This window comes from Falco cherrug, chromosome 5 (genome assembly GCF_023634085.1).
Source record: "Falco cherrug isolate bFalChe1 chromosome 5, bFalChe1.pri, whole genome shotgun sequence".
Classification (NCBI taxonomy): domain Eukaryota; kingdom Metazoa; phylum Chordata; class Aves; order Falconiformes; family Falconidae; genus Falco; species Falco cherrug.
This window is the reverse complement of record NC_073701.1, coordinates 55,650,475-55,666,150: the sequence shown is the minus strand read 5'-3', so window position 1 is coordinate 55,666,150 and position 15,676 is coordinate 55,650,475. Positions and strand designations below refer to the sequence as shown.

Here is a 15,676-nt window from a genome sequence, read left to right as displayed (position 1 = left end):
TCCTGTGTGGATGAGAGGCAGGGAAGAACAAGTCTCTCTCAGAAAAGCTCAACAGTTTTTAGGGCACTGCCTGCACCAGGGTGAACAGAGCAGAAAGAATAAATAATGTTGAGGTCTTGGAGTGAGTGCAACTTTCTATCAGCGGGGATAATTTCTAGCATTCTCAAAATAGTGGCAAGATAAAAGCTTCCCTAAACAAACCATGTTTTGGAAAACCTGCCTTAAGAGAAAAAGAAATTATGCCAGAGGAACTTTTATAACACAAGAGTGACTAACTGAGGAAGACTTCTGCAAGGCAACAAGAGTTTTTAAAAAACTGGCCTAGGAAAGTGTTGGCATGATTGACTTCTGCCTTATGTACAGTACAGTTCGAGCAGGAGAAGCAAAAAGGAGCAGAGAACAGATTGAGAACAGAGGTGGTTCTCCACATGCAATAGTCACACTGTGGAATTACACACCCTAGAGTACTGTGGTTGGTAAAAGTTTATTAGACAAATTGGTAGGGAAAGGAATCCAGTGAGGACTTTTAACACAAAGGCATGACCCTTGACACAGGAAATCCATGAACTGCAAGTTCTTGGAAGCCAGGAGACATGTCTTCCCCCTTATGTCCTTCCCTGTGCATCTGCTTTGGCTGCCGTTGGGGGCAGGATACCAAGGCAGATATATCTTTGGTCTGAGCTGGAATGGCTGTTCCTGTGATTTATCAATGTATTTTTATAGCAACCATTCCATTAGAGTAAGTGTGATTCATGGCCATTTTTTTAAAGCAAAAATTGCATTTTGTCTTAGTTTTGGCAGCACGTGTGAAGATATTAAAAAGCTTTATTTGTGAATGCAGGCATTTTTTATTTGGTTTATTAGAGGTATTGAAGTACAAAATAATTCTAAGATTGAAATAATTGAATGACATTTAGCATTCTCTTCTATACACTACTACACGTTCAAAAGAGACGGGTCTAATTCTTATTTTTAGATACACTGTTTAAAAGCTTAAGATAAATGGCTAATTTTCTGTCTCTTTCCAATGGAGAAGCTCACTTAGATCATCACTGGTGTCCCTGTAAGCAAGGCCAAAGATACAAGCACAGTGAAGCGTGAACAATCATGTTCCCTGCAGAGCAAGGTGTGAAAATACTGGCAGCTTAGTGGTCAAGTAATGTCCACAGCTGCTGTCTGTTGTGCATGTTCAAAGATAAACAAGTTAGTTCAGTTTTGATTATTTGTCAGTCTTGTACCTTTCATAAGTCTCTCTCTCATGGAAAATAATTCAAAACCGTCCACAGCTGCAGAAATTCCTTTACAGAATTCTCCTTTTTCCCGGAGTAATAAGGGTTTCAAATAGTTGGGAATTGCAGTTTATCCAGAAGTGGATAATTTTTTTTACTCCAGCTCTAAAAAGTTATTTAATACACTTCAAAAAAGCTGGACAGACACTAACAGTACAGAAAAGAACAAACCAACCAATTCTCAAAGATTTCATTCCTTTATCATTTGCTCTGTATTAAGTTGCCAGTTTTTTCCATTTTCTACCAAAAGTTCCAATTTTTACATTCATATTAGTAAAGTCTGTCTTGGGGTTCATTTGGAATGGAAAGGAGCTAAAGATAAAAACATGAACTAATATAGCAGCAGAGACAGATAAAGCTTTGGCCTTACCAATATTCTGAACTGCCATGTGGCAGTGATCTAGTGTGTTTACTAATTGAAGAACCCTGCTCAGACAGCAAGTTTACGGGTGTAACCAGTATCATTGCCATCAATTCCCCAGTTACCATCTCTCTTCTACAATCTAAGCAAAGCAACATGACAAAACGTAGTTAACTCCTGCTTCCTTGTTACTTGCTAAAAAAAATATCTAAAAATCATTTAAAAAAAAACCACAAAAAACCAAAGAAGAACTAAATATACAGTTCATGGCAACCAGACAATTTCTGTCAAGACTCTGAATGTGCTTCTACTGATCCATAAAGAGTGGTCCTATACAGTAATTGGCCATCAATAGAAAGCAAAATGGGAGGCAATTCAGCAGCTTCTGGAGCACCAGTTTCACTAAGCAAAGGAATTCTCATAGGGCCCAGCCTTGCAAGAACCTAAGGGTAATCACCTCCTGGTCTCCACAGAATCTGGGGAATATGAGCACCTTGAAGGGCAGGTCCTTAAGACCCAAATTAAGTCAGGAGCAATTCTGAAAAAACCTTCACAAAGACCTATGAAGATCTTATAAATATTTAGCAAAACGTAAAGCACTTGGGAAGATTTACCAGAGCACTGTAAATGTTTCTTGTCACGGTGAAGGAGCCACCCATTCACATTTAAAGTATTCTCTAATTTTGCTGCTGCTTTGCTCCATTGAGGTTTTAGCTGTCTCAGGTAGATGCCCCAACATGCAGACTTCTGAAATAAGTGGATTTACCAAAATTACAGCCCCAGAATCTTTCCGGTTTCTACCTGTTTTGTAAAAATGTAAAAATGTAGATTAATTTAATCTTAATCTCTTTTTATACTGTTCTTCATACTCTAGTAATTGACGTAAGTGGAATGTATTCTACTTTGCTACAGTGACACGAGACTGATTGGACCAGATGATCTTTTTAAAGGCAATAAACCAGATCATATTAACATAAGAAGCTCTCTCCACCTGAGGGCTTCATACAATTAAAGAAAAAAAAATCTTGCCTCTGAAATCTATACATTTAATGTGTTCCATAAAAGCCACCAGCAATACACTTCTTTATAAACAACCTAAATTAGTGGCTTCACTTTAACTAGTTAACATATCCTAGTGATAGGGTAGAACCTCAAACAACAAGCAGGTTTGCAAGATTTTTCTCATGGATTATACCATAAGTGTCTAAATATGTACAGATGTGGTGGGGCACAGCAACAGCCTGCAGCTCACAGCCAAGGATTAGAAAGAAAAAAGTTGCTTTGTCTAATCCTTTCTTCCTAAAGAATGTATTATGTTAGTCTTCTCTTTTCAGATTTCTTTATGTTTACTTAAAAATTGCTAAGCTATATTTACACAGATAGTGAGTTATTACCATTACAAATGCACTCTATCATTAGGCTAGTAGCTGCCAACTACCATCTGCATTTCTCTCTGACTCTGCTTTCAAAACCTGTTCTGAGAGCTCTACCTATCCTTTAAAACCCAGTAAAAACCATTTTTTTAATTGAGTCAGCAAGGCTTGAGTTACTGAATCCATGACTGTATCTCACTTTCGGGGTCTCTGAAGGAAAAGGACGGATGACAGTCCCACTATAGTGGAAACAGGTTCTGGAATCCCAAGTTATTCAATCCTGAGCAATAGGTTTTTTAGTTATTTACTACGCGAAAAACTGATGTTGATCATTTTGTGGAGTTTTGGAAAATAACCACCATAGACTATTGGCAGGAATGACACCCTTTTTGGTGTCTACACATTTATTCAGGGAAAAGACTACAACCAACAGCTTTTCCCGATATTGTTCCTTCTTCACCCTTTATTCATCTTCCAGCTTCCAACTCTGCCCTTCCAGTTTCTCACGGCCATTGTCTCAAAGCCATCAGAGCCAGAGCAACTGGAAGCCAATTGAGTATACTGACTCTTATTTTCTGCTAATTTCTTTTAAAAACATGCCCTCCATTTGTTTAGTGGAGAGCAAGAGCAGGCAGCTTTCTAAAGGAGAGTTGCTGCAGCAAGAAGAAAAAGCAAACCTACGTGAGCATTCAGCTGTGGAGCAATGTTCAACGGCACCATTTGTGGCTTTCCTTTGAGTATAATTTCACAAGGGCCTGAGAACAGAACTAGAAGTACTAGTGAAAAGGCACAGCATGAAAAATGGGAATAACAAGTGCATGATATAGAAGTATTTACCTGGCAACATCCGTAACTGATAGACCAGAGTATGTGACCTGTACTAAACAGACACTGCCTCGCTCTATAATTATATGATGGAAAAATTCTTTCTAATATCTGTAATAAATTACTATAGCATGGAAGGCATGCTGGCACCTTTCCAGTCACAGAGTTCTTACCCTCATTTCAGACTTTGCCCAAAGGATGTGCATTAGATAAGCAAAAGTGTAGGGTGGATGCATGTGGACAGAATCTGAATGGGGATGGAAAACAGGCTGCTTGTGTGTCTGGAGCAACATCGCTATGGGAGGAACTGTGGTTCCCACAGACTAGCGAAAAGCATCAAGGCTGAAAATGCATAAAGATAATGGGGGACAGTAATTTTCTGAAGATGGTGCAAGGGATACAAAGTGAGCGCAGGATTAGAAAGATCGGTATAACACCAGAAATATATGTGGAACCATCACAAGTTCACTTGTGACTTAATTTCACTTGAGACTAAGTAAGTGTGAGGGTAAATGTCTGGAAGCAGTCTCTGCACTAGGGTTCAGAAGAATGAGGAAGGAGGAAGCAACGCAAAGCTGCATTAAAACTGAACAGAGCTATAGGATACTTCTGGGCAATTCCATTAAAACACAGGATTTTCTCCCATCCCACAGAGGTTTAGCTGCCTGTCACACTGCATATGATTCTACATCAGACTTCCAAGTAAGTACAAATTAATCTCAGCACATTTTCAAGAACATTGGTTTGGCCATTTTTAAAGTTGGAAGCCAGTAGTGGTGTGGGAGCTGTTTGGTAGCTGAAAACTAGCTGGTTTATGTTTTACAAAACCAGTCCATAATGATGATTGGTGTTTTCTAAAACCATTTTTGTAGTAGAAATTGGGAAGTTTAATGTTTGCAAATTGGCTACTAAACACATGTAATACTTTCATATCTTAAAAACTGTTGTGGGTGAATTTGGTGCATATAAAGTCAAAGGACAAACTGCAACTGGCCTGAGTCAAGAACTGCAGGCAGACACAGTTCCAGCTGTCACATACAGCTGTCAGTGCATCCAAGTTCTTATCTGCAACACTTCAATTCGAGGCTTGGGCAAAGTCCTTGCAAACGGTGACACCCCCGCATGTTCTGATCCTGACTCTCTCTTCTTCCATGAGTCTTCCCACTGCCATCAGTCAGTCCAGTCAGGCTGGTCACAGTCAAAAGAATGAAGTTACTCCTTCTTCTAGGACACAATCCAAAAATCTCAGCAACTAGAGCTGTGAAAGGCATGGATACTTAGAACTAAGAAATGTCAACTTCCTTAATTTTTATTATAATTCTAAAAGATTTTTGCCTACCATTCTTTCCCTCAGCTGCTTCACCCTGTCAGTTGTAGTAAACACCTACTCAGTTGTCTGGGTGGCTATGCCCAATACCGCAGTGATGAAGCGATGAAGCCATCAGTAGGGGAACAGTCACTTGGACTAAGAACAAATTGTAATACAAAAAATTAAATAAATTAAATAATCCTGACACTTCAGAAAGCAAAATTAGCAGTTGCCATTAAGTATTGCCAATGTGCCCTATCCTTCCTAGTATCTCACATGCCACAACATGCACTCAGCTAGACTATATCAGATATTACCCTGTCCTAGAATCATAGATTGTGCTACTGTACTGTAAAGATTTGAGTTTTCAAGACCAGACAAGCATGTTTATTCGTGTTCAGATCCTCCTGGGAGAACTTGCGGCTTGTGGCATTCTGACCTCTGGTACAAGCTGATGCAGTCACTGATGGACACCTTGGTACTCATCTGGCAGGGGAAGATCCCTTTGTGGCCAGCTTCGTAGGCTCTTTAGGGCTTCTCAGGCATCATTAAGAGAACTCAGCTCATAAGTTAACAAAACCCACAGTCTAATTCACATACCTAACAGACAAAATTATGCAACTCTCACATGTAAATAAGTGGTTCTCAGGTGAAAAAACTGCTCCCAGGGTTAGGCTCTGCAGTTAGCCAGAAGTGACACATTCTGAACTGACACTGAAAACCAAATCCAGCAACCTGCAAATGCTGGCATCTATACTGGCTGTTATGTCTCTCATTTTTGTTACACTTACAAATCATGTGACTGTGTCTGAAAGTTGATTGAAAATGTTGCTATGAAGTATGCTGGTACTGTGAATAAGAGTTTTCAAGGAAAATTCGGTTCAGTAAAAGTTTTAACATCTCATCCCTGCTCTGGGTGAAAACACGTACCAAAACATTGGAATTTCCCATTTTAGACTGCAAAGTATTTTATTCTGTTTTGTGGGTTTGAATTGGTAAGTTAAAGACTCTTCATTCAACACTATTCAACACTATTCCACCTCCCTCTGAGATCTGCATAAACCTTGGTGACATAGTGGTTGTAGGTGCTGCAGTTCCTTATAGTCTTTGTCTGCATATCCACAGCTGAACTAGACATCCAAAGAGGCATCCAGCTCAGACAGACAGAGGTACTGTCAGCCTGACTTTAGTGAGCCTAGTTCAGATCCCTTGACATGTTTCCATCTAAATCAATCTTTCTCAAGAAAGTTAGATTTCATCTTATACTATTTTTCTGAGCCTGTAGTTAAAAATATATCTAGCTTCTTTCTGGGTCCCCTAAGACTTTGTTCAAATTGTATAAATTCAGTTTCTGCCCCTATAAAATTAGAATTATATCTATTTGTCAGATACACTGTAAGACTAAATTGTCTGTAGGGGGCTGAGATTTCCAGTAATACGAACTCTTACTGCAGATTTGACATACTGTACCCAGATAGCTCGGCACATAAAACTTTACTAACCTTCTTAAGATTTCCCCAAAGCATGACGGAATGGCTTCAGTACTTGAAAGTGCCATCACATGATTACTTAAGCTATCTGTGAAAAATAGAAGCTATTCAAGTTTTTTTTAATGCTTTTATTGGTCAGTGGTAGCAGTAAGTTCAGAAAGCTTCTGTTGACACTGTAACATACTACCTGAGTGCTTCCAGTGCTTCACAAATTGCCCTATAAAAGAGGGCAACTTTAGTAGGTGTGATTTTGCTAAACTTTCAGCATGTGCATGTGCTAGGGTAGCTTGTCAGGCCTATAAAATCTCACTGAATTGAATTAAAACTGAACACTGATTGACCTGCAAGAAGTCAGCATGCTAGCGATCTGGTGCTGCCTGCAGCTTGATAGCTAGACAAATGATCCACCACGCAAGAAGATATTTCTTAAAGCAAAATGCAATGCAACCTAGCCTCAGGTCACAAGACCACTCCTGGAGATCAAAACCAAGGAAAAATTTGTCCTACAGATGTGATCTGCCTCTTATTTCTTAAAAAGATGCCTGATGTCCGATGACAGTAACACCTTTTTAAGAGCCTGCTCATGCAGTTGCCATTCTGCACTCCCCAACACACAACAGTTCTGCAGAAACTCAAGAGACCCAAGGAACAAGATCTCTTGTATTTGACAGGAAAAAACAACTTTTATTTCTCAATTGATTTGAGTCATCTGTTCTGAGCAAAGAAGTATAGGAGAGGATTCCTTCAGCAAAGTCTTTCTCTCCTTGCTCAAAAGGAGATGTCTGGTCTGCTGTGGCAATTTCACTGCACAGATGTTCCTTCACATGTGCTATTACTCTACCTCTACATAGGACCTCCAGCGAACACTGACTAAAGCAGTAATGCACAGGAAGGCAGAACAACAGTCATTCCTATAAACAGCTCTTACATCCAAGAGGAGTTTCCTACCCTGTAAATCTCCACAATTCTTAGACAGAGAATTAAAAATTTACATTTCCACTCATAAATCCTTCTCTCCAAAACAAACAGTACCAGGAAAACACACAGCAAAATTTCACTAACCTTTCTCCTCAGCTCTTTGAGTAAGCTTTCCATGTGAGAAGGCTGATATGCCAGGGAGTGAAACATTCACAGGACATATACCAGAGCCCCAGCTTTGGAACCTAGTACTCAAAATACAGGTGGAAGATACACATAATGACACAACTAGCAGGACAGAGACCTACTGGCTACAGCTGAGGGCGCTCAAAAATATTAATTAGTCTTTGGGCCAAGTCAAACTTTTCAGCTCAAATTCTAGTTGCTTTGGACAGTAGCATGTAACAAAGTTTTTTGTTGAAATTGCCAAATTTAGACGAAACCACGACCCTTTTGGAAGCTCACCATCATAAAAGTTGAAGATGTGGGTATGAAGAACAACGCTTTCAAGAGGAAGGTAAGATATTGTTGGATGGTAGTTAAAATTTAAAGGTGACTTCAGAAACTTAAATACCTGAACTCTCCCACACATTTTGAAGAGCCTGTTCAGCTCTAACACTGTCTTCTTTTTTTCAACTGACGTTCCCCTGTGTCTCAGTGTTGACTTCTGACTATATTTGTTGTGATCAGGATTATAGTTGTTTATGACGTGAGAGCACTCAGTGGTGCCAAAGGAGGATTTGCATCTCCCCAAATATAAAGCTGAGTCTCCTTCCCCCTTTTTCTGCTGATACACAGCAATACAGAATCATATCAGACACCAGCTTAGTCCAGGAACTTGTGTCAACCAGCGGAAACAGATAACTCAGACTTAGCTGCTAGAAATCCTTTCCAGGTAGCTTGGGATGGTCTACTCTCATGAAATAGCATTCTAACCCCTAAAAAGTTGACTGAAACTATGAGTCATAATGAACTACAAAGCACGAGGTTTTATTCCCTACCCAAATTATTTGTCTTGTAAACCATTAACTATAACAGGGGATGTTCTTGTTACTATGTTTACCTTGCTTGGAATACTTTGACAGATTTTCACTACAAGATTTTGGTGAAGTCTCAAGTGCCACAGTCAATACCTCCTTGTATAAGAAAATATTTTCTTGGGCTGGTTTTCAGTTTGCCATCTTTCACTAGAAACGCCCCTTGTAAAAGAGGGCTCCCAGTCAAATCTAAGATTATATTTAGGGTTTGGTTTTTTGGTTGGTTTTTTTTTTTACAACCTCTCTTACTTGTCTTCTGAGTGAAGAATGGAATCGGTTCCATTCCTTTCAGTCTTACTTCAGTCTTCCCATGCTCCAGCCCTTCCGTCACATCTCCACAATGGCAATCTCCTTTCGGAAATGGCATGACTAGAACCACACACAATATTCTCATCAAAGAAAAAAAAAACGTTGTTGATTTTTCTGATGGTATAAAACATTTTCTGTGTTGTTCTCCAGACCATTCTTTACCCAACCTACAAAGCCCCCACCTCGAAGACTTTACAGTCTAATTCAAAACAAGCCTTTTCCCTGTCAGACACACATGGAAGGTAGGAAGGAAAACTGTGATGTTCAAGCAAATTCATTAAGATGACAAAATCTAATGCTATGTTAGTCCTGTAATTTTCTTTAACATAATTGCTTTATTTATACTGGAAATGCTTAGGGAATGATTCTCCATCACCTTTGTATCCTAACAGGGCAGCTGGGCATTCCCTGATGTAGGAAATCCCTGCACAAAATAAGGCAGTGTAGGAGGCCTTCATAGGTGGCCAAGGCGGAAAGGAGCAAGTGGCATAGGATAGGCCCTTGGGAACTGTTCTAACTAGCGTAATTTAGAGCATTCCTGCTCTCAGTTATGCCAGGGGCCACTTTGGCATCAAGTCAACCTAGAATTCAGGGAGATGAAAAATGGCTTAGAGCCACTTTCCCCCTCCCTATACTTTGGGCCTGCACTATGTGTGGTTTGGCTGGCTCTGAGGATCTGGCCCTTACATTTTTAAATAAAGCATTTTAAGTTGAAGTTGAAAAGTGAAAGAAAACGGAATATGAAGAGTAAGAGGAGTAGAAAAGTGCTAAAGGGAGAGATTAAAAAAAAAAAGGAGGGAAACTGAACGGGTGGTATTGGTAAGTGTGAAGCAGAGCTCATGTTTAGCGAACTGAAGGAGAACTGGGGAGGTCTGGGTTCACTGCCCAGCTATGCCAGAGACTTTTGAATGCCAAGACTAGCCTATTAGGGTCACTGACAAGGTGACCATTGAGTTTCTTTGACCATCTATCCTAAATATGCAAGCACTGTCATAGAGTCTGAAGTCAGAAGTGCCTTTTAGCCCTAGTTACCTGTAATGGGGACATGTCTGGAAAGAAAGACACTACTGTCTTGATAAGATCCACAGACATAGCTGTGGGATAGCTTTGGTGCAAGGCTGCATGCATGGTACTCAGAAAAAGATACTCTGCACTGTAGCTTCTCCTCTATCATATGACATAAGAGATCATGTTGTATCACACCATGGTAATGGAGAGCCCAGGTCCCACTGTAAGTCTGCATTCAGTGTAGACAGGAGAGGGAGTAGGAAGGCCTTCTATAGCTGGGGCTCTCAGCTGTGAAAAACTGGTTTTGCCTCAAAATGTGCATGTTCATCAAGATTTACTTGGAGTCTCTCTTCATCTTTTTTTCTCAAGTGCAAAATGGGAATACTACTTCCAACAGTGGTGTGGTAAGGATGCAGTGAGACAGAAAATTAGGTACATCCAAACTCAGCAGCAACATGAAAAAGGGGACAAAAAGCCTAAACTGAAGGAACTTCAGCCTCAGATTCAGTGTATCTTGGCAAATAGACAAAGGGCAGGTGTCACTAGCGTTACAATTCAGAATGCATGCAAATAATAAAATCTTGGTAAAGCTTTAAAATTCTTAGCCTTAAAAAGTGGATCATCATATTTGAATCTTACTATTTCTGTGACACTCAGCTTGTGCCACACTATGCACCATCCTGTTCCAACCAGCCCTATTAGGCCCCTTCCTCTCTTTTCTTTCAAGCCTTCTCAATATTACTCATGTATCTTTTCCACCTTAATGATGGGGCAGAGGAGATGTCCTTTCTCTTCCTGTTTGAGCTAAGGTGTTTCTCCTTACCCTCTGTAAAGTGCTAGAGAAGGAATGCTGCGCATGTGGATGGAGGTACGAGAGGTGGCAAAGATCAATTCCCAGCACCATCAGCGTACCTTATCCTGCAGCCTTTACCATAGGATGAAGCCTCCCAGGGATAAATCCTCCTCTTCCAGCAAGAGTAACTGGTAAACAAGAATCTAACAAAGGAGCAATGGAAGGAAGGGGGAAAAGAGAGCTAGAGAATGAGTATATTTCCCATTTACAGCTCCCCAAACTTTACTGACCATGTCTAAAAGGTTTATAGTGTCATAGTAGCAGTAGGTGGTGTGATCTGTTTCTGCAGCATGTTTTTTGAAGATCCATATGGTATGCCCACACTACTGCTTGTCCTGTTTTGTGATGGGAGATGACGTTCAGCAGCCCTGAACATGTTCCTTACCACAAGCTGGAAGTCCCTGTTAGAAGTGCCCAGTGAGACAATACTAAAATTGCCTGACTCGGAGATCTTCAGACCCCAAATTTGAGGGGGTTGTCAAACCCCAACCTCTTATACCTTTCCCCAGACACTTCCCAGCTTAGTAGAACATTCCCCCAAGCTTCTTCTATGCCCAAAGCCCCTTCAAACACTAGCACTATTCTCCTTATCAACCCAGCCTGGGGCTTTCTCCTAAGTATGTTCCTCCAAACTGCCTTCTGCAGTTTGGATCTGCACCAAGCTGTTGCACTTACTGCCTCCATGTTGCTGTCATTGCATCGCTTGCCTCTCCCCCTGTGCTCTGTTACCACTCTCTCATTAGATACTGCACAGGACCAAGCCCACCCCTTGCATGGTTCTCCCTGTAGCAAAACAAAGCAGAAAGAAAAGAGAGAGAGAGAGAGAGAGAGAGAGAGAGAGAGAGGGAGAGAGGGGGGAAACAAAACAAAAGGCCCCAGTTCCCTCTCTGGCAGAGATTTTAAAACACAGAGTGCAATTATGAAAAGGTTACCCAGATGGGACCCAGAGGGCGGGTGAGGGGAAGGAGAGCTGTCATCCAAGGGGAAAAAAAATCAGATGTATGGTAGCTCTATTTCTATAATACGATTCCTATTCCATGTGCAAACGTACAATGCAACGATAGTTCTCTTAGCCAGCATGGGCTGGGTTAATTGGATGTAAGGATTTCTTTTTTTTTAAAATAACCCATTCATTTGATAAAAATCCAGCCCCAGTGATCACACCAAGTACAAGTATTTCACTAAAAGCCTTGTTTCTAATTGACTGGGGGTCCGTCCTGCTTTTAACTGGCAACCCCACAACACTGAAAAACCAACCCTTTTGACAATGTGGTTACAATGTAAAACAATAGGCAAGTGCTTTTAGCCTTTTCCATTTTTCTTTGTATTTAATCAGAGCTCAGGGGTGGGGTTTTTTTCTGAAAAAGCTCCTGAAAAATTTACTCTGGGAAAGACACCAGACAGAAAATTATGATGTAAAGGGTGAATAACTGAAAGGCTGCAATCAACTGAATGGAAAAGGGCTTCACAATGTCCCAACACAAGCAGAGTGTTGCCATAAGCTCCACCTGTACTATGTGGCCACACATAATCCGTAACCATTCACTACTGCAACACTTGCAGCTGACCACTGCTCACTGTACAACTGGAAGGGTTATTGTGTAGGGGAAGAATGCTAAAATACTATTACTTATTAAAAAAAAAAACCTATTACTTACCTCAAAAACTCTGAGAATGACTAAACCCCTGTCCTTAGCGTAGCACAGCTGACACCTAAGGTACTAGAGATGCCAAACTGACTTGCAGTTATCTTTCCACCTCTCCCCTGTCTGAGGCTAGTCAAGTTGCTGTCACAAGTTACAGCAGCCCCAGGACTACCCCAAATTATAGCTGCTCACACAACCCAGCATTCAAAATAGCTCCCTCCAGCTGCATGCCCACTACATGCTACCGGGATTTTTTTTTTTATGGCAAGGGAATCCCAAAATAGGCTCTGAGATAGGCCTGGGTAGCAGCTTCTTTATCCACTTTCCTACTGCTAGATGGGCACAAACTGGGGTGGGGTGAGAAACCTCAGCTCTACTAGTGGTAATTTCCAATTTTGCATATTTAGCTGAGAGTAAAAATTAGTATGATACAATCAAAGCATATTTAAACGTTTAGTCAATACGTACCAGTAAGCAGTATGAAGTAACAAAATCATTGATCACATAAGGTTAATGTCAACTTTCTCACAGTACTAAAACGTTCAAGATATCATGACAGGCAGGTTGTAAGGGTGGATCTAGAGCCAACTGCAGGCAGTCTTCTGACATTCAGAATAATTCATTTAGAAAACGTCATGAACTGCTGTTATAAAAAACAGTTACGTGCTTTTCCCACTCCATCAAAATGGTGTTCTAATGCAACATACTTCAGTGCAAGAGCAAATTTCCATGACTTTGGATATCCCTTCCTAGATGTAGTTTTCACATGTTGGCAGATATGACCAAAGGCCTAACCGCAGCTGGCTTTGAATGGCTGATGTCCACAGTGCAGTTATGTATTGTCTTGGCACCATCCATGCTCCCCCCTCCCCACACTGCTAAAACCGCATGCTATAGGAGATTGCTTTGTACTACCTTACGAAGGACAACCCTCAGCTGGTGCCAAGCAGCTATTTTTTTCTTCTATAGTAACTTACACTGTAAACCGTACTATCCTAAAATTGATGGGGGGAGGGGGGAGGGAAGGGGGGGAGAGAAAGACTGTTCTATATATAACTAAAGACTATATATAACTAGAATGCAGCTATTTAGACAAGACAGGAGAGACAGAAAAAGTGCAGTCAGAAGCCTGTGTGTTTGACTTGTGTGCGTTAACGCCCCCAGCACTTTTCCTCCCCTTTCTCTCTTTCCACAAAGTCTGCATTTTGTTTATTGATTGGATGTACTTTAAAAATCGGAGGGCTCTTCCCCTCACCCCCACCCCATCCAACCCCGCGCTCCTGGAGGAGGAGTAAGAGGGGGAGGAGGCAAAGTGGGTGCATTACGAGCTGATTGTGCTCTTGCCCCGACCTCCAACAGCCTGATCTGCCTTTGAAGTTTTCCACCCCTCGACTTGAAGTGAGATCGATTACAGAAGAACAACAGGGACAAAGAATCTGCTGCTTTACGTGCAGCCACTTTCCCACGATCGGGGCAGCCAGCTCGACAGCAGCAAGAGATCACCACTTTCCCTATGCTCCTCCTTGCCACCATTCAGAAACATGCAGCCCCCGCCCCGAGCCCTCAGCTTCGCCTAAGAAAGCCGGGGGGCGTGTGTGTGTGTGTGTGACTGAAATGAATCATGTTTAAGAAGGAAGGGACTAAGGGGCGAGCAGCACCATCTCGATTTTAAACGGAAACAACGAAAAAAAAATCAAAAATCGGTGCAGGGTGTTTGGAGTGGGGAGGGTCGCATTTAAAGCGCGAGTACATTAAAACCCAGGGGTAAGCGGCGAAGTTCAGCGCCGATGCAAAGCGAGCGCCTCCTCCCCGGCTGCCGCTGGGCCCGGGGCTGGGCAGGCGTCCCGGGTGTCACAGCGACCGGCGGCGGGCATCTGCGCTGGGAACAGGGCAGTGCCCAGAGCCACCCCCAGCAGCGGTACAAACCCTGGACCTTTGGGTCTGGTACACGTGTGTGTGCGTTCGTGTGCACGCGTGTCACTACCGCTGGGACGTTCCGTACACCGGGAGGGGAAGGAGAGCGGGGGCGCCGGGACAGGCTAAAAGGGCAAAACGAGACCGTAAATGCCTTACCGAGGCGAGCGGAGCTGGCTTCTTCCAGCCCAGGGCCGGAGGACCTTGGCTTGCCTCAGTCCGCGGGGATCCCCCTCCCCGTCCCCGGGCGCCCTGAGGCAGCCCCCGTCCCCGCAGCTCCTCCAGCTGGCCTCCCGGCCCCCGGGTCGGTGCTCCCTCTGCCCGCCACCCGCCGGGGCAGGAGCCCCCCCGCCACCGAGACCCGCCGCCTCGCCCACACCGGCCAGCCTCAGGGTAGCGCTCACCGACAACCCCGTCTCCCCCGCCAGGACCTGCCGGCCCGGCCCTCGGGGGAGAGGGCGGCGGGCACCGGCAGCCGCCAGTGCCGCGGGGCCGGGGGACACGGGACACCCCTTCCCTCCCCGGCCCCCGCGGCGCGGGGAAGGCTGTTGGTGAAACTCTTGTCTGAACCTCTCGCACGCCGGCTGGCTTTTTCCAAGAACAAGAAAAAGCGTTTAATGTGTCACCGGGCATCCAGTCCATTCATAAAAAAAAGGTGGGGGGGGATAGGAAAAGGGAAGCGGCGGCTGGGCGCAGGGACCCCCAAAGAAGGTGGCTGCGGCGGGGGAAATTCCTCCCCCTCCCCGCCCGGCCGGGCTCCTCCCCCCCAGACTGCGCGGCGTCGGGGCGGCGAGCGAACGGGACGAGAACAATCAATAGCCACGGTCACAAATTACTGCAGGAAGTGTTAGCTGCGCACCAGCTCCTAAACAAGATCGATTGCCTTCCGCCGCCGCAGAGCCAGCGAGGGCTCCCCCTCCCCTCCCCTCCCCTCCCCCGCCGGGCCGGGCGATCCCGTCCCACTCGGGGGACGGGACAGGGGCTGCGAGGCCGGGTGGCCACGGCGTCGCACACAAACCCGCCCGGGGGAGGACCGGGCCCGCACCCAGGTGGCGGGGCGGGGGGGGGCAGGCCGCCCCTGGCTGGGGTGCGGGCGTGGGTGTGAAGCTACCTGCGCCCCCGGCTCGGCAGACGGTGACTAAAGGCTCCGCGGCTCGTTGCGCGGGGGCGGGCCGCCGCGCCCCCCGGCCGCACCCGCCGTGGAGTGACGCAGAAGCACTGACTCAGCGCCCCGCCCCGGCGGCCGCGGGCCCGCTCCCGCCGGCGTCCCGCGAAAGGAGCCGGGGAGGGGGCGGCGGCGAGGTGACTCAGTAGGTAACTGAGCGGAGCCCTCGGCTGCTGCCT

At 44.2% G+C, this 15,676-nt stretch overlaps 1 long non-coding RNA gene across 1 annotated transcript; it reads right to left on the bottom strand.

Annotated features, from left to right (window-relative positions):
• Positions 1–3,391: 3,391 nt before the first annotated feature.
• Positions 3,392–5,319, bottom strand: LOC114016502 (uncharacterized). Its single transcript, XR_003560974.2, has 2 exons — positions 5,188–5,319; positions 3,392–5,106 (listed from the first exon to the last, which is right to left on the bottom strand). It is a non-coding gene; the product is annotated as an uncharacterized LOC114016502 (long non-coding RNA).
• Positions 5,320–15,676: the final 10,357 nt, after the last annotated feature.